Genomic DNA, 25,814 nt, shown 5'->3' with positions numbered 1-25,814 from the left:
CTTCTGAAAATGCTTACATGCACAAATTATGTGGAAAAAAAAAATGTGAATAACATGAACAACTATGAAGAAACTAAAATTTATTAAGCAAAATATTTGCAATTTTAGACCACAGTTGAATAAATATAAATATAATAATGCAATCATTATATAAATAATGTTAACTCCAAACTTTTCTTTGTTTTTGAGTGAAAAAAGTAAAATTCGATAATGAAAATATTTACATCTACGAACTGTACTTGAACATAATATGAACAAAATCTGACAATTCTTGAAAAAATAAATGCAATTTTAACAATTTTATGCCTCAGTTTATCATTTACACATGTTCATTATAATGAACAGATCACAGTGGATCTACTAATACAAAATTTCATGTAAAGTTAGGGCGAAAAAAAAATGTATTTTAATTATGGAAAATTACTGTATTTTTATGAGATGGTTATTTTCCGTGACTTAACAGTATTTTTTTCGGCACTCCTGCTGCCGGAATAATACAATTTTTTTTTTTTTTTTTTTTTTTACAGTGTATTTAATTTTCCTTAAGTGATTTATCACTATTTATTGTAATATTATCTACTGTATTTTGTGTTTTTTTTTCAGTGAAAATCATGTATTTTCTTATATTTAATGTACTAATCAAATAGATGCCAATAAAAGCTCAGAGTAATGATAAACTGAGGCATAATATTGTTAAAACTGCACTATTTTTTTTTTTTTTTACTTTATTATTATTATTATTTTTTTAATTTTAGTTTGTTCATGTTATTCACATTTTTTTAAGGATAATTTGTAGATGTAAGCATTTTCATAATGTAATTGTACCTTTTTCACTCTAAAACATAGATAAATGTTTGGAATTGACATTATTTATATATTATCCTATTATTATTTTACTGGTCCGGAAAATCAAAATCTTAAGTGTATTTTCTCATTTCTAGTCAAAATATCTCATCACACTAAAAATAAGACATAATCACCTAAAGAGTAACTTTTCAGTGAGATATAAGAACTTATTTTTAGACAATAGATCTTAAAAATATTTATTCTATATCTTAAAAATCCTTATTTCTTGAAATAAGATTTTCAAGATCTGTTGTCTAAAAATAAGTTCTTACATCTCACTGAAAAGTTACTCTTTAGGTGATTATGTCTTATTTTAAGTATGATGCGATATTTTGACTAGAAATGAGAAAAATATACTTGGTAGGATTTAGATTTTTGCAGTATATCTGATGACCATGAAAACATGACAAACTGTATTTTACACCAATTATTTATATGTATTGATAAAATTAATTGGTCGACAGGTATTAAACAGTTTAGATTAATAGATGGTTTTAGTCAACAGTGGATGTTTTGATATTTAATTTAATGATGCAGAGTCAGGTCTGCACACAGCAAAAAATTTAATTTTACATTGTGTATTTTTCTTATTTCTAGTCAAAATGTCTCATCACACTTAACATCAGACATAATCACCTAAAGAGTAACTTTTCAGTGAGATATAAGAACTTATTCTTAGACAACAGATCTCGAAAATCTTATTTCAAGAAATCTTACCAAGAAATTTTTCACTTGTTCCATTGACAGATTTTTTGCTTGAATTAAGCAAAAAAAATATTGAATTAAGCAAAAAAAAAAAAAAAAAAAAAAAAAATCTGCCAATGGAACTGACCATGAAAAGATGACAAACTTTATTTTACACCAATTATTTAAATGTATTCATAAGATTAGTGGATCAACAGGGGTTAAACAGTTTAGATCAGTAGATGGTTTTGGTTGACGGTGGATGTTTGGGTCTTTATGTTTACATTTTTTTGTTGTTCTTAACAGTCTTTTTATCAGGACACATTTTCAGTACACACATCCTCCCAACACAGGTACAAGCACATGTTCAATTTTACAGTTTTCAGAAAACAAAAAAACAAAGAACAACAAGAAAAGCACTCAGAGAGCGCAGACGTCCGTCAAGAGAGATCTGCCCCCCCCCCTTCATTTTGTTTTTACATTTTCTTCATTTTTCTTCATTTTGTTTTTACATTTTCTTCATTTTTCTTCATTTTGTTCATTATTTTCTTCATTTTTCTTCATTTTGTTTTTATATTTTCTTCATTTTTGTGCATTTTGTTCATTGTTTTCTTCATTTTTCTTCATTTTGTTTTATATTCATTTTTGTTCATTTGTTCAATATTGCCTTCATTTTTGGTCATTTTATTTTTATATTTTCTTCATTTTCTTCATTGTTTTCTGAATTATTCTTCATTGTGTTTTTATATTCATTTTTCTCAATTTTGTTCAATATTTATATTTTCTTCATTTTTGTGCATTTTGTTCATTATTTTCTTTATTTGTGTTCATTTATTTTTTGTATTTTCATCACTTTTGTGCATTTTGTTCATTATTTTCTTTATTTGTGTTCATTCCATTTTTGTATTTTCATCACTTTTGTGCATTTTGTTCATTATTTTCTTTATTTGTGTTAATTCCATTTTTGTATTTTCTTCATTTTTGTGCATTTTGTTCATTTTTTCCTTCATTTGTGTTCATTCTGATGCTGTGACTCCACCACTCCTCCTTCTGATTGGACCAACCCCCCCACCCCACCCCCCGATCACCACTAAAATGTAATCATTTCTTCCTTGTGCCAGTATCAACATTTCCTGAAAATTTCATGAAAATCCATCCATAACTTTTTGAGTTATCTTGCTAACAATCAAACACATAGACATGCACGCACACAAAGCAAAGTGATCATGATACCTCCTGGCAGAGGTTAAAAAAAACACAACTAACAACAAACAAATACGTTAACTAAAAAAAAAAAAAACAAACAAACAAAAAAAAAAAAAACACAGGTACAAGCATATGTCCAATTTTATAGTTTTCAAAAAACAAAAAAAAAAAAGCGCAGACGTCTGTCAAGAGATATCTGCCCCCCCCCCCCCCCATCATTTGTTTTTTACATTTTCTTCATTTTTCTTCATTTTGTTCATTATTTTCTTCATTTTGTTTTTATATTTTCTTCATTTTTGTGCATTTTGTTCATTATTTTCTTTATCTGTGTTCATTAAATTACTGTATTTTCTTCATTTTTTTTTGCATTTTGTTCATTGTTTTCTTTATTTGTGTTCATTTATTTTTTGTATTTTCATCACTTTTGTGCATTTTGTTCATTATTTTCTTTATTTGTGTTCATTCCATTTTTGTATTTTCTTCATTTTTGTGCATTTTGTTCATTTTTTCCTTCATTTGTGTTCATTCTGATGCTGTGACTCCACCACTCCTCCTTCTGATTGGACCAACCCCCACACCCCAACCCCCCCCACCCCCTGATCACCACTAAAATGTAATCATTTCTTCCTTGTGCCAGTATCAACATTTCCTGAAAATTTCATGAAAATCCATCCATAACTTTTTGAGTTATCTTGCTAACAATCAAACACATACACATGCACGCACACAAAGCAAAGTGATCATGATACCTCCTGGCAGAGGTTAAAAAAAACACAAATAACAACAAACAAATACGTTAACTAAAAAACAAAACAAAACAAAACAAAAAAAACACAGGTACAAGCATATGTCCAATTTTATAGTTTTCAAAAAACAAAAAAAAAAGCGCAGACGTCCGTCAAGAGATATCTGCCCCCCCCCATCATTTTGTTTTTTACATTTTCTTCATTTTTCTTCATTTTGTTCATTATTTTCTTCATTTTGTTTTTATATTTTCTTCATTTTTGTGAATTTTGTTCATTGTTTTCTTCATTTTTCTTCATTTTGTTTTATATTCATTTTTGTTCATTTGTTCAATATTGTCTTCATTTTTGTTCATTTTATTTTTACATTTTCTTCATTGTTTTCTGAATTATTCTTCATTGTGTTTTTATATTCATTGTTTTCTTCATTTTTTCAATATTTATATTTTCTTCATTTTTGTGCATTTTGTTCATTATTTTCTTTATTTGTGTTAATTAAATTTCTGTATTTTCTTCATTTTTTTTTGCATTTTGTTCATTGTTTTCTTTATTTGTGTTCATTTATTTTTTGTATTTTCATCACTTTTGTGCATTTTGTTCATTATTTTCTTTATTTGTGTTCATTCCATTTTTGTATTTTCTTCATTTTTGTGCATTTTGTTCATTTTTTTCCTTCATTTGTGTTCATTCTGATGCTGTGACTCCACCACTCCTCCTTCTGATTGGACCAACCCCCCCACCCCAACCCCCCCCCACCCCCCGATCACCACTAAAATGTAATCATTTCTTCCTTGTGCCAGTATCAACATTTCCTGAAAATTTCATGAAAATCCATCCATAACTTTTTGAGTTATCTTGCTAACAATCAAACACATACACATGCACGCACACAAAGCAAAGTGATCATGATACCTCCTGGCAGAGGTTAAAAAAAACACAACTAACAACAAACAAATACGTTAACTAAAAAACAAAACAAAACAAAACAAAAAAAACACAGGTACAAGCATATGTCCAATTTTATAGTTTTCAAAAAACAAAAAAAAAAAGCGCAGACGTCCGTCAAAAGATATCTGTCCCCCCCCCCATCATTTTGTTTTTTACATTTTCTTCATTTTTCTTCATTTTGTTCATTATTTTCTTCATTTTGTTTTTATATTTTCTTCATTTTTGTGCATTTTGTTCATTGTTTTCTTCATTTTTCTTCATTTTGTTTTATATTCATTTTTGTTCATTTGTTCAATATTGTCTTCATTTTTGGTCATTTTATTTTTACATTTTCTTCATTGTTTTCTGAATTATTCTTCATTGTGTTTTTATATTCATTGTTTTCTTCATTTTTTCAATATTTATATTTTCTTCATTTTTGTGCATTTTGTTCATTATTTTCTTTATTTGTGTTAATTAAATTTCTGTATTTTCTTCATTTTTGTGCATTTTGTTCATTATTTTCTTTATCTGTGTTCATTAAATTACTGTATTTTCTTCATTTTTTTTGCATTTTGTTCATTGTTTTCTTTATTTGTGTTCATTTATTTTTTGTATTTTCATCACTTTTGTGCATTTTGTTCATTATTTTCTTTATTTGTGTTCATTCCATTTTGTATTTTCTTCATTTTGTGCATTTTGTTCATTTTTTCCTTCATTTGTGTTCATTCTGATGCTGTGACTCCACCACTCCTCCTTCTGATTGGACCAACCCCCCCCACCCCACCCCCCGATCACCACTAAAATGTAATCATTTCTTCCTTGTGCCAGTATCAACATTTCCTGAACATTTCATGAAAATCCATCCATAACTTTTTGAGTTATCTTGCTAACAATCAAACACATACACATGCACGCACACAAAGCAAAGTGATCATGATACCTCCTGGCAGAGGTTAAAAAAAACACAACTAACAACAAACAAATACGTTAACTAAAAAAAAAAAAAACAAACAAACAAAAAAAAAAACACAGGTACAAGCATATGTCCAATTTTATAGTTTTCAAAAAACAAAAAAAAAAGCGCAGACGTCCGTCAAGAGATATCTGCCCCCCCCCCATCATTTTGTTTTTTACATTTTCTTCATTTTTCTTCATTTTGTTCATTATTTTCTTCATTTTGTTTTTATATTTTCTTCATTTTTGTGCATTTTGTTCATTATTTTCTTTATCTGTGTTCATTAAATTACTGTATTTTCTTCATTTTTTTTTGCATTTTGTTCATTGTTTTCTTTATTTGTGTTCATTTATTTTTTGTATTTTCATCACTTTTGTGCATTTTGTTCATTATTTTCTTTATTTGTGTTCATTCCATTTTTGTATTTTCTTCATTTTTGTGCATTTTGTTCATTTTTTCCTTCATTTGTGTTCATTCTGATGCTGTGACTCCACCACTCCTCCTTCTGATTGGACCAACCCCCCCACCCCACCCCCCGATCACCACTAAAATGTAATCATTTCTTCCTTGTGCCAGTATCAACATTTCCTGAAAATTTCATGAAAATCCGTCCATAACTTTTTAAGTTATCTTGCTAAAAAAACAAACAAATATGCACGCACACAGAGCAAAGTGATCACGATACCTCCTGGCAAAAAAACACAACTAACAACAAACAAAAACGTTAACTGAAAAAACAAAAAAGACATTACGTCCGTTATCCAGGCGTGTTCTGCTGGAGGTTTAGGCGACTTCCAATGTAGGAGGATACATCTATGGGCAATCAAAGAAGCAAACGCTAACACATTTACTTTCCGTGTGGTGAACTTAGGATAATTCAGGAGGACATTATGTTTTAAGTTAACGACGCATAGTCAGGTCCGTATCAGTGTTGGGTTGGGTTTTTTGGTATCGGTAAGTGGGCGTTGGGACAGGAAGAGAGGTCCCACAGGCACCCGCATGCACACCGGCATACGTAAAAATCCACACATAGGGACGTTAATGTAAGTCCACAAGCCTGAACGCACACGGGCAGGTGCACGCTCGCATACACTCACTCCTGTATACCCTCTCCGACTCCTCTGGCTTATCAGCGAGGCAGACAATACCATCCCACATGTAGTGCGATATATCATTGTGGGCCAGGGACTGCATTACAAGGCCTTAGATTGTGGACTAGATGGGCCTCTCAAGGGGAAGGAGCGGAGTTTGCCAGAACCGTGGAAGCGGGGCAAAGCTGCATAGCCAAGCAGCGGAAATGAAAGGCAGCTTGGGCCTCTTGGATCTCGTTTTTTTTTTTATTTTTTTTTCTATCTCTCTTCCCATCCCTCCGCCCCTCTCCAATGCTCTCGTGCTCTCTCTGCCATAAAGGAAAGATCATGCTTGACTGAAGAGGCGATGTTGGAGGGGAAAGTGGATGGGGCTCTGTGGATAGAATGATTGAGGGGAGATTTCTGATAAGAATGAAAAACGGGTGGGGGGTGAGGGGGTGAAGGGGGGGGGGGGGGGGGGGGGGGATATAAAAGAAGCCAGTGTTTGTCATCTTTGCTGATGGCGGCGGCGATGGACTCGCTTCTAATTAAAAGTCTGTCCTTGGTAGGAGCTGAATTGCAAACGAGCAAAAGAAGTTCATAACAGTAATGAATACATCCTGATGGAAATAAATATACAGTAAGATAACGTATGCGATGAGAGGAAATCCATTCTCCAGAGGTGCTAAAAGATGTAATTCCCCATTTTCATCATGCACTTACAGGTAAAACTCAGGCAAGTATTGTGAATACACACACCTCTGGGTGAGAGGAAATAAAATATGACAGTAATTTACACCAAATTATGACAGTGACTGAGTGTGACAGCTCACATTCTCAGATCTAAAACACATTTGCATTGAATTGTTCCGATGGCTTATTCCTCATAAACTTAACCCTTAACCATTTCGTTCAGCTCGAGTTCAACGTGCCGATACTTTAATTTGAAGCGACAGTCAGACTGCATCAAACGTCTGTGTTTTAGTAGGCATCCAAATGCGGAGTAATCCCAGTTGTTTCCAGACTCTAATAAAAAAAGAAAAAAAACCCAGATATTTTACAAGACGGCTACAAAGAGTATATTAACGTGCTAATGTCAGATGATCTTTTGCCGTATATAAGACTAAAAGATGCAATCTGGACCTGCTCGAACCTTGAAGTTGAATAAAGCTCCGCCAAACTACGAGCATGCAAAAAAATCCATGACTTGAAAGTGTTTTGGTTTTTTTGTTTTTTTTTCCCGGAAAACATATGTTTTTAAGTCAAATATATGAGTATAGTTTTAATTTATTACAATTTTGATTTTATATACCTAATATGTGGAACCAATATTCACTTTTAAAGTCTTTGAAAAGGTTCGTTAAGCATCTTTGTGGTATGTGTTTATGCAATAAATGATATACTTTTTCATTTTTTTGTGTATTTTTTGGCCTTTTGTGTTGATATAGTAGGTTAAACTGAAAAAAAAATAAAAATAATAATAATAATAATAATAATAGGCAGATGAGATAGATGAAGTTGTGCTGAATAAAAAGATATCAAACATGGGTATAGTAAACATTTCTTTATATAGTATATAAAGGCAAAATAAACAGGACTCAAAAACAGCCAAAATAGGCTCAGACCCCAAAGGGTTAAGAAAAGGCCCCAAATTTGATCAAATTCATTAAGACTACAAGTCAGCTTCTCTAATGTTAGACATGAAGATAATTCTTATAGCCAATGACTAATAGGAGGACATGATATATTCTTCCAGTACATGGCAATGAGGTGTTTCAAATGGGCAAACCACAGATTTATCCATTTGATTTCATGTGATTTTAGGGAAAGATTATCAGGGTAGAGGCCTAAGATACAAAATTTGGGAGAGACAGGAATGGGTTTGGAAATTATTTTGGAAATTATATATATGTTTTTCCAAAATGTTGGCATTTTCTCACATTCCCAGATACAATGGAACAGGGTGCCTTTATGAGTCAGACACTAATGTCAGTTGAGTCCTACTTTATTAGGCGTGAACTTGCCGTATATAGGACGAAAAGATACAATCTGGACCTGCTCAAACCTCGAAGTTGAATAAAGCTCCACCAAACTACGAGCATGCAAAAAAATCCATGACTTGAAAGCGTTTTTTTTTTTTTTTTCTGGAAAACATATGTTTTTATGTCAAATATATGTGTATAGTTTTAATTTATTACAATTTTGATTTTATATACCTAATATTTGGAACCAATATTCACTTTTAAAGTCTTTGAAAAGGTTAGTTAAGCATCTTTGTGTTATTTATGCAATAAATTATATACATTTTTCAATTTTTTTGTGTATTTTTTTGGCCTATAGTAGGTTAAAGTGAAAAAGAAATAATAGGCAGATGAGATAGATGAAGTTGTGCTGAAAAAAAAAAAAAAATAAAGATACCAAACATGGGTATAGTAAACATTTCTTTATATAGTATATAAAGGCAAAATAAACAGGACTCAAAAACGGCCAAAATAGGCTCAGACCCCTAAGGGTTAAGAAAAAGCCCCAAATTTGATCAAATTCATTAAGACTACACAGGAATGGGTTTGGAAATTATTTTGGAAATTATATATATATGTTTTGAAAGAAAATTTTGGCATTTTCTCACATTCCCAGATACAATGGAACAGGGTGCCTTTATGAGTCGGACACTAATGTGTGTTGAGTCCTACTTTATTAGGCATGAACTTGCCGTATATAGGACGAAAAGATGCAATCTGGACCTGCTCAAACCTCGAAGTTGAATAAAGCTCCGCCAAACTACGAGCATGCAAAAAAATTCCATGATGTCAAAGTGTTTTGTTTTTTTTTTTTTTCCGGAAAACATATGTTTTTATGTCAAATATATGAGTATAGTTTTAATTTATTACAATTTTGATTTTATATACCTAATATTTGGAACCAATATTCACTTTTAAAGTCTTTGAAAAGGTTAGTTAAGCATCTTTGTGTTATTTGTGCAATAAATTATATACTTTAAAAAAAAAAATTGTGTATTTTTTGGCCTTTTGCGTTGATATAGTAGATTAAACTGAAAAAAAAAAAAAATAATAATAATAATAATAATAATAGGCAGATGAGATAGATGAAGTTGTGCTGAATAAAAAGATACCAAACATGGGTATAGTAAACATTTGTTTATATAGGATATAAAGACAACATCACAAGTACTCAAAAACGGCCAAAATAGGCTCAGAGCCCTAAGGGTTAAGAAAAGGCCCCAAATTTGACAAACTTCATCAATCTTATGTTTAAGACTACAAGTCAGTTTCTTTAATGCTAGACATGAAGATAATTCTTTAAGCCAATGACTAATAGGAGGACATGATATATTCTTCCAGTACATGGCGATGAGACGTTTCAAATGGGCAAATGAAAGATTTATCAATTTGATTTCATGCGATTTTAGGGAAAGATTATAGGGTAGAGGCCTAAGATACAAAATTTGGGAGAGACAGGAATGAGTTTGGAAATTATATCCTATATTACCTGCATATATATGCTATATTAACTGTATATATCCTATATATTACTTGTATATATCAGTAGTTTTTGTAGTATTTCCGTAGTATATGTATATTTAAAGTTTTTTATCCTGTAGCTTTTTACACGTTTACATTTTTTGAGTATTTTGTGTGATATTTTTACACAGTTCTTTTTCACTGTTTCTGTGACAGTGACAATACAGATCTATTCTGTTCTGTTCTAGCAGACCTAAAAAAAAACACATACATATACATATACATATCTCTTTCCAAAATTTTGGTATTTTCTTACATTCCTAGATACAAGGGAACAGGGTGCCTTTATGAGTCGGACAATAATGTGGGCTGAGTTCTTTTTTAGGTGTGAACTTACCGTATATAGGACTAAAAGATGCATCATGGACCTGCTCGAACCCATGTCGAATAGAGCTCCGCCAAACTACAAGCATGCAAAAAAATCCATGACTCAAAAGCGTTTTCTCCCAAAACACTTGCGAGGTTTGCTTTGATATTACTTTAAACACACGGGGATTCCAGCGTTAACTCTCTAATAAGAAATAATAGATCCCACCTAAGTAGTACAAACACTTGAAATCAGTCAAACAAACTTTGCCCCTGCTCCTACCCATCCACTCTGAGCCACTGAGTCAATTTTCCATCACTACACTGTCTTACCACAAAGAGCAGTGCCGATCGATTCAGTCCCGGCCTTTCTTCCTGCAGTGATTCAATATGTTTTCTGTAATAATACCAGGTAAGCTTGCATCCTAAGTGGGATAATATTGTTTTAACCGTTAGGCAATCATCAATTATTCACCAGCAGATATTGCTTATGCATGTCTTTAGAAATGAGCATGACGCCTTCATGCATTACTCAGCATTTAGAAGTTAAAATGACAATATATGCAGATGACTTAACTCTTTAAAACCTGACGTGTCATCGCTGACACACCCTGTGCATATACAGTTTGGATGGCTGTAACTCTGTCGCTGTTTGTGTGATTTCAAAAATTCCAACGGTTTCTGAAACCTGAGATGTTGTGCTTTATAGGTTTTATTGGGTTATTACAGTATTTTCACTCATGCCTGTACTAGAACCTGGAGAAGAAGCAGTTTTAGTGGAATTATAACATGCAGTAAATTGTAAGTGACAGCTAGATTTTGAAAGATCTAAGTTCTCTGGAAAAATGAAGAAAATGACTCACTCACAGCATAATTTCTAACCTTTTAGTTCATAAAAAAAAAAAAAAAAAAAAAAGTCCAGGCAGATAATTTTAGGCTTAGCCCTGTAAAGCCTGAACCATTAAATCATTGACAGACTAGAAAAGCACTCAGAGAGCACCCCCCCCCCCACCAGTCACCACCAAAATTTAATCATTTGTTCCTTGTGCCAGTATCAACATTTTCTGAAAATTTCATCAAAATCCATTCAGAACTTTTTGATTTATCTTGCTAACAGACAAACAAACAGACAAAAAAACCAGACAAACCCCAATGAAAACATAACCTCCACCGTTCCTTGGCGGAGGTAAAAATTCCAGTTTTTTGAAACTGGAGCCTTTATTGGTCCTTCTGAAAAAACAATTTTATTATTATTATTTTTTTAATATCAATTTCCATGTATGATTTTAAATTTTGTATCATATTTGATACATTGGGTCTCATTGCTCAAATATTATTATTTTTGAACAAACAAAAACATTCTGACAAATAGGTAATTCCTTTTCAAAATTATCAAAGTTTTGCCGTCTAATAATCTTGTAGTGTCACTGGAAAGGCCTCTGGTGAACAAATTCTTCCCCCCTGGTGGATTATCCATGTATTGTATGTATCTAATTGTATACATCAGGTTTTTCAAGACAAAATATATCACAATGATCATGTAGAGGGCTTCAAAACTCATGTATCAAATATGATACGTTTGGCGTTATAGGGTTAAGGTTTAAAGGGTTAAAAAATAATGGATCAAATCTAACACTGGTGTCCACATGATAAAAGTAAATAGGTAACCTTCTCAAAATAGTCTTACAGAAAAGAAAAGAACAGGAAAAACTCTTGTCTGGCACCTTCCTGAGTTCTTGTCATTCATGTCTGTTGTTGCGGTTTCTTAAGAATTTATACAGAAAAGAAAGAATTGAACAATTTAGAAATTCTAGTATTTCCAGAAAGTCACTGACCCTTCAGCAGGTTCTAATAATGCATCTCAGTGCATTAGATTTAACGGCTTATAGGGTCTGCTAATTTAAAATGTTTAATCATTTTTAGTCCTATTAATACATGTAAATAATTCAGGTAAATGTAATTTCTCAGCTTTTCAGTGTTATCAGATATGACCCATTTGCACTGTTATCTTCTGCAGCAATGATTCACAAATAAAACTCATGTAATTTTAATATTTGGTTAATGATATATTTTCTGAAAAAGTCATTTTATTCAGTTTTGATATAATAACCTTTAAATGTATTCTAAACATCTACACTATCAGAAAATTAAATATATATTAAAAAAAATAATTGATTACCACTGAAAAATGCAAAATGCAGAAGATAATGTTATAATAAAAAAGCAAAACAAAACAAAGGTTAAATATAGATAATGCCAGCATAAAAATAGGTCTTTAAGGGTCAGAAAGGAATAGAAAAGGAGCACTTATTCTGTGCATCCATACATGAACAGTACATATGTTATGTCCTTATAAAATATGTGAATTAAGCAAAACAGTCCATTCTGATGAGTCTCAGATACGCTGTTTCCTGACCTTTTGACCTCTGCTATTTTTATGCCGAGATGGTTTTTCATAAACAGAAAAAAAAAAAAAAAAAAAAAAGTAAAGCCTCCAACCATCCTCTTTCTTTGTTGGCTTTTCTTAACCTCGTCCAACAATAGTAGAGGCAAAACTGAAATGTATGCAAAGCAGCTCCTGGAGTTCTTTCTATTAATTTAATTTAACTTAATTTGATTTAATTTTGTTTAGAATGCTGGCATTCACCTGAATACATGCATTTTGCTGCATTATTGCAATAAAAATAAAGAAATTAATGACTTAAATATTCTTGTCAAGTTATGTAATGTAATATTTCAGTATTAAAGTGTCTAAAAATGCTTACTATTTCTATACATTTTACTGATTTATAAACTTATTATGATGTTATATCCGCTTTTCATTGAAATAGAAATAAGACTAGACTCTTTCTTAGACTCTGATGTTAAAGTAGCACCTTATTTAAATATGTTAGTTACTGTTTCAGAATGAAATGACATTATGTAAAAGTATATCACTAAACCTTGACTGCACCGAAGTGCCACAAACTGACACTTAGTCCAGGTATCAGTATTCAGCCCACAGGATACCCCCAAAGAAATATTCTGAAATTCACAATTTAATTTTTAGTGTGTTACTGGAGGACATAACAAGACTTTAAGACTTTTGTGAAATTTTTCAATTTTTTTTTTACTGTTATGTAGAAAATCAAGGTCAGTGAAGTTACCATATTTGGTTTCTTATCTGTAAGTAGCAAAAAAAGAAGAAAAAAAAAAAGAAAAGAAAACAAGAAATCTTTAATTTCAATAATAATACATATAAATCAAAATGTCAGCCTTAGTGTGTTATAGGAGGAAATAACAAGACTTTATTCCCTTAGTGAATTTTTTCTATTTTTTTTATTGCTATATAGAAAAGCAAGGTAAGTGAAGTTACCAAATTTGGTTCCTTACCTGTAAGTGGCAAAAAAAAACAACAACAAACAAACCTATAAGTCCTAAATATAAATATCAAAAAATATAAATCATAATTTTAAACGTAGTGTGTTAATGGAGGACATAACAAGACTTCATTATTTTAGCAAAATTTTTTTACATTTTTTTCATTGTTATATAGAAAATCAAGGTCGGTGAAGTTACCATATTTGGTTCCATACCTGTAAGTAGCAAAAAAAGAAAAGAAAAAGAAAAGAAAACAAGAAATCCTAAATTTAAATAATAATAAATATAAATCAAAATTTCAACCTCAGTGTGTTATTGGAGGACATAACAAGACTTTATTACTTTCTGCAAATTTTTTTCAACTTTTTTAATGTTATGTAGAAAATCAAGGTCAGTGAAGTTACCATATTTGGTTCCTTACCTGTAAGTACCAAAAAAAAAAAAAAAAAAAAAAAAAAGCAGTAAGTCAGAAATATAAATAATAAATATTAATCAAAATGTGAACCTTTGTCTGTTGTTGGAGGACGTAACAAGACTTTATTACTTTTGGGAAATTTCTCAAAAAAATTTGTTATGTAGAAAATCAAGGTCAGTGAAGTTACCATATTTGGTTCCTTACCTGCAAGTACCAAAAAAAAAAAAACAGTAAGTAAGAAATATAAATAATAATAAATATAAATCAAAATGTGAACCTTTGTGTGTTATTGGAAGACATAACAAGACTTTATTACATTTGCAAAATAAAATACATATATCTATTTTTATAAAGAAAATCAGTGAAGTTACCGTATTTGGTTCCTTACCCGTAAGTGGCAAAAATTAAGGAAAAAAAAAAAATCAAAACAAAACAAGAAAAACAAATGTCAGGTTAAAGTAACATAACTTTTACAACATTAGACCAATATAAGTGCTGTCCACATCCACATTATCCCTTTGAACATCATCCCTTACATTAGTACCATTACTTCATGGTACCTAACAAAGCAGGTACACTCATTGTACATGCAGAGGTAAATAAGTAAAATGTATTTATGTAGCACTTATCACAAAGGAAAATGTCACAAACTGCTTTACAGTTTAAAGGACATAAGACAACAACTAAACAAAACAAAAAAATACAAAATGCAAAAATGTGAAATTCTGAAATACCAGATAAAATCATGGAAAACAAACAAATGCAATAGAATAAAGTTACATCTAGAGACCTTACAGACCACATTGGACCTGAGATTGTTGATTCACTGTCCTCATTGTAACAGTCGCCGTCACTGTCTTGTAATAAATTCGGAAATGACCAAAAATAGTCACTTGCCCGATAAAGCGTTATTATGGAGATGAACACTGGAGTTTTTTGTCAAAAGCAGCCACTTTGACCATGTACTGTACGTCAAATCATGACTCCACTGAAAACTGACGTCAGGGGATCCAGACCAAGCGTCAGTTTGAGACAAATTAGGAGGTGATGTGAATAAATTTTCAACATGACCTTGTTAGTACACCATCCCAGTATGAGCCACTGCAGATATTTCCACGGTGGTGAAAACTACTTCACACTATCTTCAATCTTTTGTCACGGTTTGGAATGAGGGACCCCAAGCAGCAGAACCGACGAACTGTGCCAGGGTTGCAGCTGGACATTTGAGTGCCCTAGGCATAATTGCTTTGTGGTGCCCTGCCTCAAAAAACACAAAAACACACACACACACACCACACAACACAAGCTAAAACCATTCATTTTCATGCCTAAAAATGTATAACTGTAAACTGGAAGGAAAAAAGAAACATGATTATCACTCAACATCTGTTCACATCTACATATATAATATTTCAGTGCATCACCTTTAGTTTTACGTATGGGATGCATGCACTGTTGCATTATTTCTGCCCATAGTTGTATTCATTTTCGGCTGAGATCTTCTAATAATAATAATAATAATAATAATGATAATAATAATAATAATAATAATAATAATAATAATAATAATAATATAAGAGCCAAAAAATAGTGTTAATTCCAAAGTCATCTCTATGTTTTAGACTGAAAAATGTAATATAAGCAATGCCAAAATATTCACAGTTTAAAAGCACTTTACAAACATATGGTCTGGTCACAGTACAGGGAGGGCGGGGCTTGTTTTTAATTACTGGGCCATTCCATTATTGGCTCCTTCTTACCTTTGTTGGTATGTGATTATTGTTGAAATATATTGTATTATAAGTTCTGCAGACTATCATTTAGGTAGTTACTAATTGTAATATACTTCAGTTTTCCTAATCTGTTTTCTATCTTATTTACATTATTAGGACTCTAAACAGATGTTACTATATAATTAAGGAAGTAAAAGTAATATGTTATGTTGTATAAATATTAGACAGGGGTGGGATTTAGTAAGTTTTCTTCTTCCCGCTCCTTTTTGAGCAGTACATATTGAATTTATTTTGTTATTACTAGTGTACATAGCAATTGCTATTTTGTCTTGATCACCCTTATTTATTAATGTGTTTGCTCTGAAATTAGTTCCTTGCAGTGGCGGCTTCTCGTCTTTCAGAGAGGGGAAGCTCATTGTCAGCTTACACAAAAAAAAAAAAAAAAAAAAAAAAGGTCAAGTTATTTAACCATAAATTCAGCCCTGTGTTCCTTTTTAAGAAAATGGTCAGTGACCTTATCGTACCAAGTAAGCCATTGGTCCTATTTTTAGCTTACCAGCCAACAGGCCGTAAGCTGTTGTCATCATGTGGCGTCGTTGTCTGTAGTCGTCGTTGTCTGTAGTCGTCGTTGTCTGTAGTCGTCGTTGTCTGTAGTCGTCGTCGTCTGTCGTCGTCTGTCATCCATTACAAAAATTTCAATCGTCTTCTTCTCCGAAACTAAAATTCCAATTGACTTCAAACTTGGTATCCAGCGTCTTTATGATGATGTCAACAAAAGTTAGTGAAATTATTTGGATCCGGATCTGATTCTGGATTTGGTGCCACTTTGAAAAATTTCCCCATTATAAGAGATAGGAAGTGGATCGATGCAATAACTCAGTAAATATAAATGATATCAAGTGTAAATTTCTACAGTCCAGCCCTGATGGGGAGATGACCAAAACATAATGTCCACATGCTGATCAGGATCTTCTTCTGGATCCGGGAATTTATGGAAAATTTAACATGGGCTCTTATGGGGAAAACATTTCAATTGTCTTTTTCTCTGAAACTCCAGTTCTAATTGACTTCAAACTTGGTATACAGCTTCTGTATGATGATGTCAACACAAGGTATTGAAATTATTTCGATCCAGATCTGATTCTGGATTTGGTGTGACTTTGAAAAATTTTCCCATTATAACAGATAGGAAGTGGATTGATCCAATAAATCAGTATCAATGATATCAAGTTGAAATTTGAATTTTTTACAGATCTGATTGGAATATGACCAAAACATGGGCTATTTCTGTAATATAATAAATGCACATAACTGGGTGATAATAAATAGCATCTGGATACATTTCCCAAAGCTTTTAATTTGGCCGGTAAGCTACAGGGCCATTGGTCCTATTTTTTTTTTTTTTTTTTTCTAATTGATAAAAATTAAGCTGTGTTCTCTTTGACGAAACCGCAGCAATGCATACAACAACACACTAGTATCGATCTGATGCCAATACTGACTTGGTATCAATACGATCGATATTGGGATCGCTCCACCCACCATCAGTGTATGCATCATTTCAAAAAATAGGACCAATGGCCTTGTAGCTTACCGGCACTTCCTGTCTCTTATAATGGGGGAATTCTTCAAAGTCGCACCAAATCCAGAATCAGATTTGGATTCACATAATTTCACTAACTTTTGTTGACATCATCATAAAGAAGCTGTATACCAAGTTTGAAGTCAATCGGAATTGTAGTTTCGGAGAAGAAGACGATTGAAAGTTTTGTAACGGACGACAACAGACGACGACGATGACAGACAACAACGGAGGCTGCATGACGACAATAGCTTACAGCCTATCGGCCGGTAAGCTAAAAAGCCAAATTGTATGTGATGGTTCACAGTAAATTTTGCTGTGTCAATTTAACCCTTTCATGCACTAACCATGAGAACCTTAGTTAAGATTTTTCTCTTGAGTGTTTTTATTTCTCCATAGGCATGAAAAAAAAAACAGCGTGATCAAGTTGTTGTTTTTTTCATGGAGTTACAAAAATGTCCATGCATTTAATTTCTGAAGTAAAGAAACGTGTTTAAAACCCAATATCAGAAATTGATATTAAAACAATGAAATAAAATCTGACATCTCACATTTTAATCTCACATTTTAACATATTCTAATACTAATTATTACTCTTTTCATTGAGATACTATGCAAAAAAACAAAAACAAAAAACTTTTTTCCCCTAATAAATAACAGTTGATTTACACTGAAACATGTTAGTGCAGATCAGGTTTATCAAGAACAGCAAAGTTACAGTATTGGTATGAATTACAGTGTATGGGATGGTGCATAAGCGTCCACTGTGTTGGCTGATATGGAACTAAAATAACAAAACCCATGAATATACAAGAGTACAGCTGCAGAATAACTGTCCACTGGAGTGACCAGAATGCATGAAAGGGTTAACACTAATAGAGTTTAATTTAACTCTATTCTAGAGTGTATTTGGTCCTTATCCGGGGGGACCGCGGAAGTCGCCCTTACACAATGCAATGACACCGTTACCTCACCTTAGTAGTTGTCATACCCGCAGCCAGACGTTAGTCTGGTCTCGTCTGTCTTTTATGTTTTGTTTGTCGTTTCCTGTTTTATTTTGTTAAGTTTCCCCTCATGTGTCTTGTCTGTCGTCTTTACTTCCTGTTCTCTGTTCTCCCTGACCTCTTACCTGATTACCTGTCTCCGCCCTGATTTTCTCCACCTGTGTCTAGTTGTCTTCCCTCCCTTTTGTGTATTTAAACCCTGTCCTTTCCCCTTGTCAGTCGCCAGTTTGTAACTCTAGTAGTTCTTACCAGCGTCTTGACCTCGTTTGTTCGTTTTGCCTGCCTGTGCATGACCTGTTTCTGTCCCTGACCTCCCTTTGCTTTTCCCCAGTCGGGGAAAATACCCCTAACGCCGCTCGGGGAGACGGGCTGCCGCCCTCGAACCGGAGGACGAATCAGAGGAGGATATCTCCCACCTTTATCCTCAAGATTCTGTCATTATTATTATTATTCTTTCACCTGTGTGTGAATAATAAATCTTTTGAACCTTATTTTTGTGTCCGAGTTACTGCATTTGGATTCAGTGTTTGTACTAGCCGCATTACAGTATAAACTGGCCATAAAATGAATCCAGCAGAACTCACACAGGTCAAGGAGGCTATCCAGTCCCAGGGGCACAGGCTGGGTGGACATGAGCAGGTTCTCCACACCCTCCTCGATAAAATGAACCAGCTCACTACTCAGGTCACCCAACTCACCAGTACCCAAGCTGCGGCTGCAGCTGTCTCAGAAGAGAATCGGGCCGCTACCCCGCCAGTTCGAGACTCGGTTGAGCCGAACATTCCGGCGCCATCCAAATATTCTGGTAATCCTGATACCTGTCGTGACTTTTTCACCCAGCTCCAGTTAATTTTTGCTTCCCAGCCCGTTCGATTTGCTAAAGACTCTGTTAAGATTGCCTATGTGGCCAGCCTGTTGGAAGGCCCTCCTTTAAGCTATTTTAATGCCCTTTTTGAGCAAAATTCCCCTGCTGTTCAGTCTTTTTCGGCCCTTGTATCAGAACTTAAGAGGGTTTATGACCACCCGGTTCGGAGCCAATTCGCTGGTCATCAGCTCATGAGGCTTAGACAGGGAGATAAGACAATCAGGCAGTATGTGAGCGCCTTTCGTTCCCTAGCGGTTGAATCGGGGTGGAACAACCAGGCCCTGATTACCGCTTTTCTGACCGGCCTAAGTCGTTCTGTTGGCCGGGAGATGGCGCTTCGCCGACAGCTGCACTCCTTAGACGACGTCATCACCGAGGCCATCCGGGTCGCAGATCAAGAGTCTGTGTGGCAGTCAGAAGAACCCGAGGTCCGCACTCCGACTAGCAAGGGACCTGGTCGTGAGGTGGTTCGTTCCCCAGTTGCTGAGACCAGCAGCAATAAAGAGGAGCCTATGCAACTGGGCCGGGCTCACATCTCGGCTGAAGAACGCCGACGACGTTTGGTTGAAGGCCTCTGTTTATACTGCGGACAAGGAGGGCACAGAATCAGCAGCTGTACGTTAAGACCAGATGCTAAGACAGGTGAGGGGTCGCTACTGAGCCGAACTGTTTGTCTGTCCACTGTCACTCGTCCGTTTCCTGTGGTTCTTCTGTGCTCTGATTCTCTGTCTCTCCAGCACCCCGTCCTGATCGATTCCGGTTCCGACGCTAATCTTATGGATCAGAACCTGGTACTTAAGTTGGGACTCAGCTCTACTCCTATCCTGCGTCCCCTAGAAGCTCGAGCCCTGGATGATCACGTGATCTGCAGGATAACCCACTGTACTGAGCCGGTCGCTGTGCAGTTTATGGACGGACACACTGAGAACATCAGTTTTCATGTTTACAACTCAGCCACTCAGCCACTAATCCTGGGTTATCCTTGGTTGCAGAAACACGAACCCTTTATTGATTGGGGCACGGGGGAGGTTGTTTCTTGGGGTAAAGAATGTGGAGCTCGTTGCAAGTTTGTTAAGTTACCTGTTTGTCCTCCCAAGATGCCTCAGATCTCCGTGGCCCCGGTTAGTGTTCCTCAGGAGGAGGATAAAGACTTTCCTGCACTGGAAAAAGTACCTCCATGTTACCATGACCTTAAGGAGGTATTCAGTAAATCTAAGGCTACGGCCCTTCCTCCTCATCGCCCCTATGACTGTTCTATTGATTTACGACCTGGTACTTCTCCTCCTAAAGGGAGATTATATTCCCTGTCCGGCCCACAGAACCTGGCTATGAAAAAGTATATAGACGAGTCCCTGGCAGCTGGGTTAATTCGGCTCTCATCGTCGCCTGCAGGAGCAGGCTTCTTTTTTGTTGATAAGAGGGATAAGTCTCTAAGACCATGCATAGACTATAGGGGGCTTAACGACATTACAATTCGTAACAGATATCCTTTGCCGCTGATGTCATCAGCATTCGAACTGTTACACGGGGCCAAAATTTTCTCCAAACTAGACCTTCGCAATGCTTACCACTTGGTTAGGATTAGAGAAGGAGATGAGTGGAAGACAGCCTTCAACACCCCCAGTGGCCACTACGAGTACCTGGTAATGCCTTTTGGCCTCACCAACGCCCCTGCTGTCTTCCAGGCCCTTGTTAACGACGTGCTCAGGGATATGCTAAATGTGTTTGTGTTTGTATATCTGGACGATATTCTGATTTTTTCCCCAGACGAGGAGACACACATTCAACATGTTCGCCAGGTGCTTCAAAGGCTACTCGCCAACCAACTATTCGTCAAGGCAGAAAAGTGCGAGTTCCACCAGCCCACGGTTTCCTTTCTGGGTTTCGTCATTTCTGAGGGAAGTGTCCAGATGGACCCTGAGAAGGTCAGTGCGGTGAGGGAGTGGCCTACTCCTGTTTCCCGGAAGGATGTTCAGAGGTTTCTTGCCTTCGCTAACTTTTATAGAAAGTTTATTTGGGGGTTCAGCAGTGTGGCTGCCCCTCTGCATGCTCTCACCTCTTCCAAGTCTGTATTCAGGTGGAGTCCGGAAGCTGATAAGGCGTTTAACCGCCTAAAGGGGGCGTTCTCCACCGCTCCTGTCCTGTCCGTCCCTGATCCGGCTCTGCAGTTTGTGGTGGAAGTCGATGCCTCTGATTTGGGAGTGGGGGCTGTCATATCTCAACGCTCCCCTGCTGACAATAGGCTCCACCCCTGCGCCTACCTGTCAAGGAGACTGTCCCCAGCTGAGAGGAATTATGACATTGGTAATCGCGAGCTGTTGGCCATCAAGGTGGCTTTGGAGGAATGGCGGCATTGGCTGGAGGGGACGGATGTGCCGTTTCTCATCTGGACTGACCATAAGAACCTTGAATACCTCCGGTCGGCTAAGCGCCTCAACTCACGTCAAGCCAGGTGGGCTCTATTTTTCACTCGCTTCAACTTCACCCTTTCCTACCGTCCTGGCTCCAAGAATGGGAAGCCGGACGCTCTCTCCAGAGTCTTCTCTCCTGACACATCTGTTTCTGAACCTGAATCTATTCTACCCAGTTCCTGTATGGTGGGGGCTTTTCAATGGGGTGTTGAAAAATTGGTTATGGAGGCCCTGAATGACTGTGAGATTCCGGATGGCGTACCGCCAGACCGCCTGTTTGTCCCTCCTCACCTCCGCCCCCAGGTGATCCAGTGGGGTCACGCTTCCAAGATGGCGTGCCACCCCGGGGTGAAGAGGACCCTGTTTGTGCTAAAGCAACGTTTTTGGTGGACAGCCATGGAGAGGGACGTCGCTGAGTACGTGGCTGCCTGTCCTGTATGTGCTGTCAATAAGACTTCCAATAAGGCTCCCATGGGGGAGCTGCGGCCGTTACCTATCCCCAAAAGGCCCTGGTCGGACATTGCTCTGGACTTCGTGACTGGTTTGCCCTTGTCCAACGGTAACACAGTTGTTCTTACAGTAGTGGATAGGTTCTCTAAGATGGTGCACTTTATTCCCCTACCTAAGCTCCCTTCAGCTAAGGAAACAGCAGAGGCGCTGTTGACTCATGTTTTTCGCCTACATGGTTTCCCTAGAGACGTGGTCTCCGATAGGGGGCCCCAGTTCATTGCTAGTTTTTGGAAAGCTTTTTGTTCTCTCGTTGGTGCTTCTGTCAGTTTGTCTTCTGGTTTTCACCCGCAGACTAACGGCCAAACGGAAAGGCTTAATCAGGTCCTGGAGGTGGGTCTCCGTGTGTTAACTTCTCAGAACCCCGCCTCCTGGAGTCGTCATCTGGTGTGGGTGGAGTTTGCTCACAACTCGCTTCCCAGTGCTTCTTCTGGCCTTTCTCCTTTTCACGTGGTGTATGGTTATCAGCCGCCCTTGTTTCCTTCCCTGGAGAAGGAAGTGGGCATGCCTTCGGCCTTGGCCCTTATCCACAGATGCAAGAGGACCTGGACTCGAGCTAGACAGGCCCTGTTGAAGGCTTCAAGCCGTTACAAGACCTCGGCGGATTCACGTAGAAGCCCCGCTCCCGGTTTACCATCCGGACCAGCGGGTTTGGCTGTCGGCCAAACATCTTCCTCTTCGCATTGAGAGTCGCAAGGTTGGCACCCAGGTTTGTAGGTCCATTCCTATCTCGAAATAATTAATCCTGTTTCTGTACGCCTTAAACTGCCAAGGTCTATGAGGATCCATCCCACTTTTCATGTGAGCCAAATCAAACCCGTAAAAGACAGCCACCTGGTCCGCCCACCCAACCTCCACCTCCTCCTCGGATGATTGATGGGGATCCAGCCTACACGGTCCGACGTCTTATGGCTGCTCGTCGGCGAGGGAGAGGGTTCCAGTACCTCGTGGATTGGGAGGGTTATGGACCTGAGGAACGCTCCTGGGTGCCGGCTTCCCGGATTCTGGACCCGGACCTGATTCGACAGTTCCATCGGAGTCATCCTGATGTCCCTGGTCCGTCTGGTGCCGTCCCTAGGAGGGGGGGTACTGTCATACCCGCAGCCAGACGTTAGTCTGGTCTCGTCTGTCTTTTATGTTTTGTTTGTCGTTTCCTGTTTTATTTTGTTAAGTTTCCCCTCATGTGTCTTGTCTGTCGTCTTTACTTCCTGTTCTCTGTTCTCCCTGACCTCTGTCCTGATTACCTGTCTCCGCCCTGATTTTCTCCACCTGTGTCTAGTTGTCTTCCCTCCCTTTTGTGTATTTAAACCCTGTCCTTTCCCCTTGTCAGTCGCCAGTTTGTAACTCTAGTAGTTCTTACCAGCGTCTTGACCTCGTTTGTTCGTTTTGCCTGCCTGTGCATGACCTGTTTCTGTCCCTGACCTCCCTTTGCTTTTCCCCAGTCGGGGAAAATACCCCAAACGCCGCTCGGGGAGACGGGCTGCCGCCCTCGAACCGGAGGACGAATCAGAGGAGGATATCTCCCACCTTTATCCTCAAGATTCTGTCATTATTATTATTATTCTTTCACCTGTGTGTGAATAATAAATCTTTTGAACCTTATTTTTGTGTCCGAGTTACTGCATTTGGATTCAGTGTTTGTACTAGCCGCATTACAGTAGTTTGATAAAATGTTGCTGTGTCCAGTACCTTCTTACCACCGCAAACTAACGTTAAACAATCTGATAATGTTATGCTAACGTAAAACCTCATGCACCTTCGGAGAGATGTTAGCCATTTAGCTGTCCTTAAACTACCCCTTTGAAATTTGATATTAGTATACAATTAACACGAATCTAAGGTAACTCGAACACCCTGCTTCTGTCGAAATACTTAATTATACACCACGTTATCTATTTAACCCTTTCATGCATAGTGGTCACTACAGCGGACAGCTGTTCTAAGGTGTTCTCTTGTATATTCATGGATGTTGTTGTTTTAGTTCCATATACAATGGACACTTTTGCATCATCCTGTTCACTGCAATTCATACCATTACTGTAACTTTGCCGTTCTAGATAAACCTAATCTGCAGTAACATGTTTGAGTGTAAAAAAAAAATGCTAATTGTTATTATACTGTATGAACAGGATTTTTTTTTGCTTTTTTTTGTTGCTTTTTTTAAACAAAAAGTTTGTGGTTTTTTTTTTTTTTTTTTTTTTGCATATTATCTCCATGAAGTGAGTAATAACTAATATTAGAGTACGATACAATCCGATTAGCAGCATTAACCCTTTCATGCATGAATTATGAGAACCTTCATCAAGATTTTTTTCCTGAGTTTTTGTATTCCTTTTAGGCATGAAAAAAACACTATGATTGAAATTTTCTTTTTTTATGAACATATTTTTCTTGGATTAACAGAAATATCCACTCAGCTGGACATCATGCATTTAATTTTTGAAGCAAATAAACATGCATTTACTGTCATACTGTGTGAAAACTATGAAATAAATGTTTTTTTTTAATGTCGCTAATCTGATCTTTTCTCACATTTTAACATACTATAATAGTAGTTATTACTCACTCCAATAATATGCAAAAAAAAACCCAAAAAAAAAACAACAAAACACAGGAACATTTTTTTGTCAAAAACTGTTAATTACAGTCTAATAACAATTAGCTATTGATTTACACTCAAATATGCTGCTTCAGATCAGGTTTCTCAAGAGCTGCAAAGTTACAGTAACGGTATGAATTGCAGTGTATTATGGGATGGTGCATAAGTGTCCACTGTGTTGGTTGATATAGAACTAAAAAAACAAAACCCATGAATATACAAGAGAACAGCTGTAGAAGAACTGTCCACTGGAGTGACCACTGTGCATGAAAGGGTTAAACATGTTTTTTTATTTCATAGTTTTCACACAGTATATCAGTAAATACATGTTTTTTTGCTTCTAAAATTAATTCTAAAATTAAACGCATGGTGTCCAGCTGAGTGTACATTTTTGTAACTCCATGTAAAATAGGTTCATAGAAAAAATTCAATCGCATTGTTTTTTGTTTTTTTTTTCAAGCCCAAAGCAGAATAAAAATCACTCGGGAAAAACATCTTGATTAAGGTTCTCATAATTCATGCATGAAAGGGTTAATATATATTATTATATAATATATGTCATTAGAAGAATAAAACGAAAAATGATGCTGCCGACAATTCTTCTTTGTTTGAAAAGTGGGCGGGGCTCTCTGGAGTAGGTTTGACGCTACAGCATTCAACAACATGATTTGTCACTGACACTGGAAAACATCTTACTCAATCTGTCGTTGTAATTACTCCAATAGAGTAAAATTAACACTAGTCCATTTACTGCGTATAATGCTGATAATGTTGATGATGTATATTGCGGTTCGGTTCCATCTAGAGCAGTAGTTCTTAACCTTGTTGGAGGTACTGAACCCCACCAGTTTCATATGCGCATTCACCGAACCCTTCTTTATTAAAAAATATGATATGATTTTTTTCAAATTCAAGACACAGGTATATGTTTCACTGGTGCACAAAATGAACCGTGCATTAACATCACTGTGCTCAAAGAACAAAACCAATACAGTGCATGAACTTACAACAAATAACATACCTTTTCACAAAGACATGACCTTTTTTAATACAACC

This window comes from Sphaeramia orbicularis, chromosome 2 (assembly GCF_902148855.1).
Source record: "Sphaeramia orbicularis chromosome 2, fSphaOr1.1, whole genome shotgun sequence".
NCBI lineage: Eukaryota > Metazoa > Chordata > Actinopteri > Kurtiformes > Apogonidae > Sphaeramia > Sphaeramia orbicularis.
Note: the sequence above shows the minus strand (reverse complement) of the source record.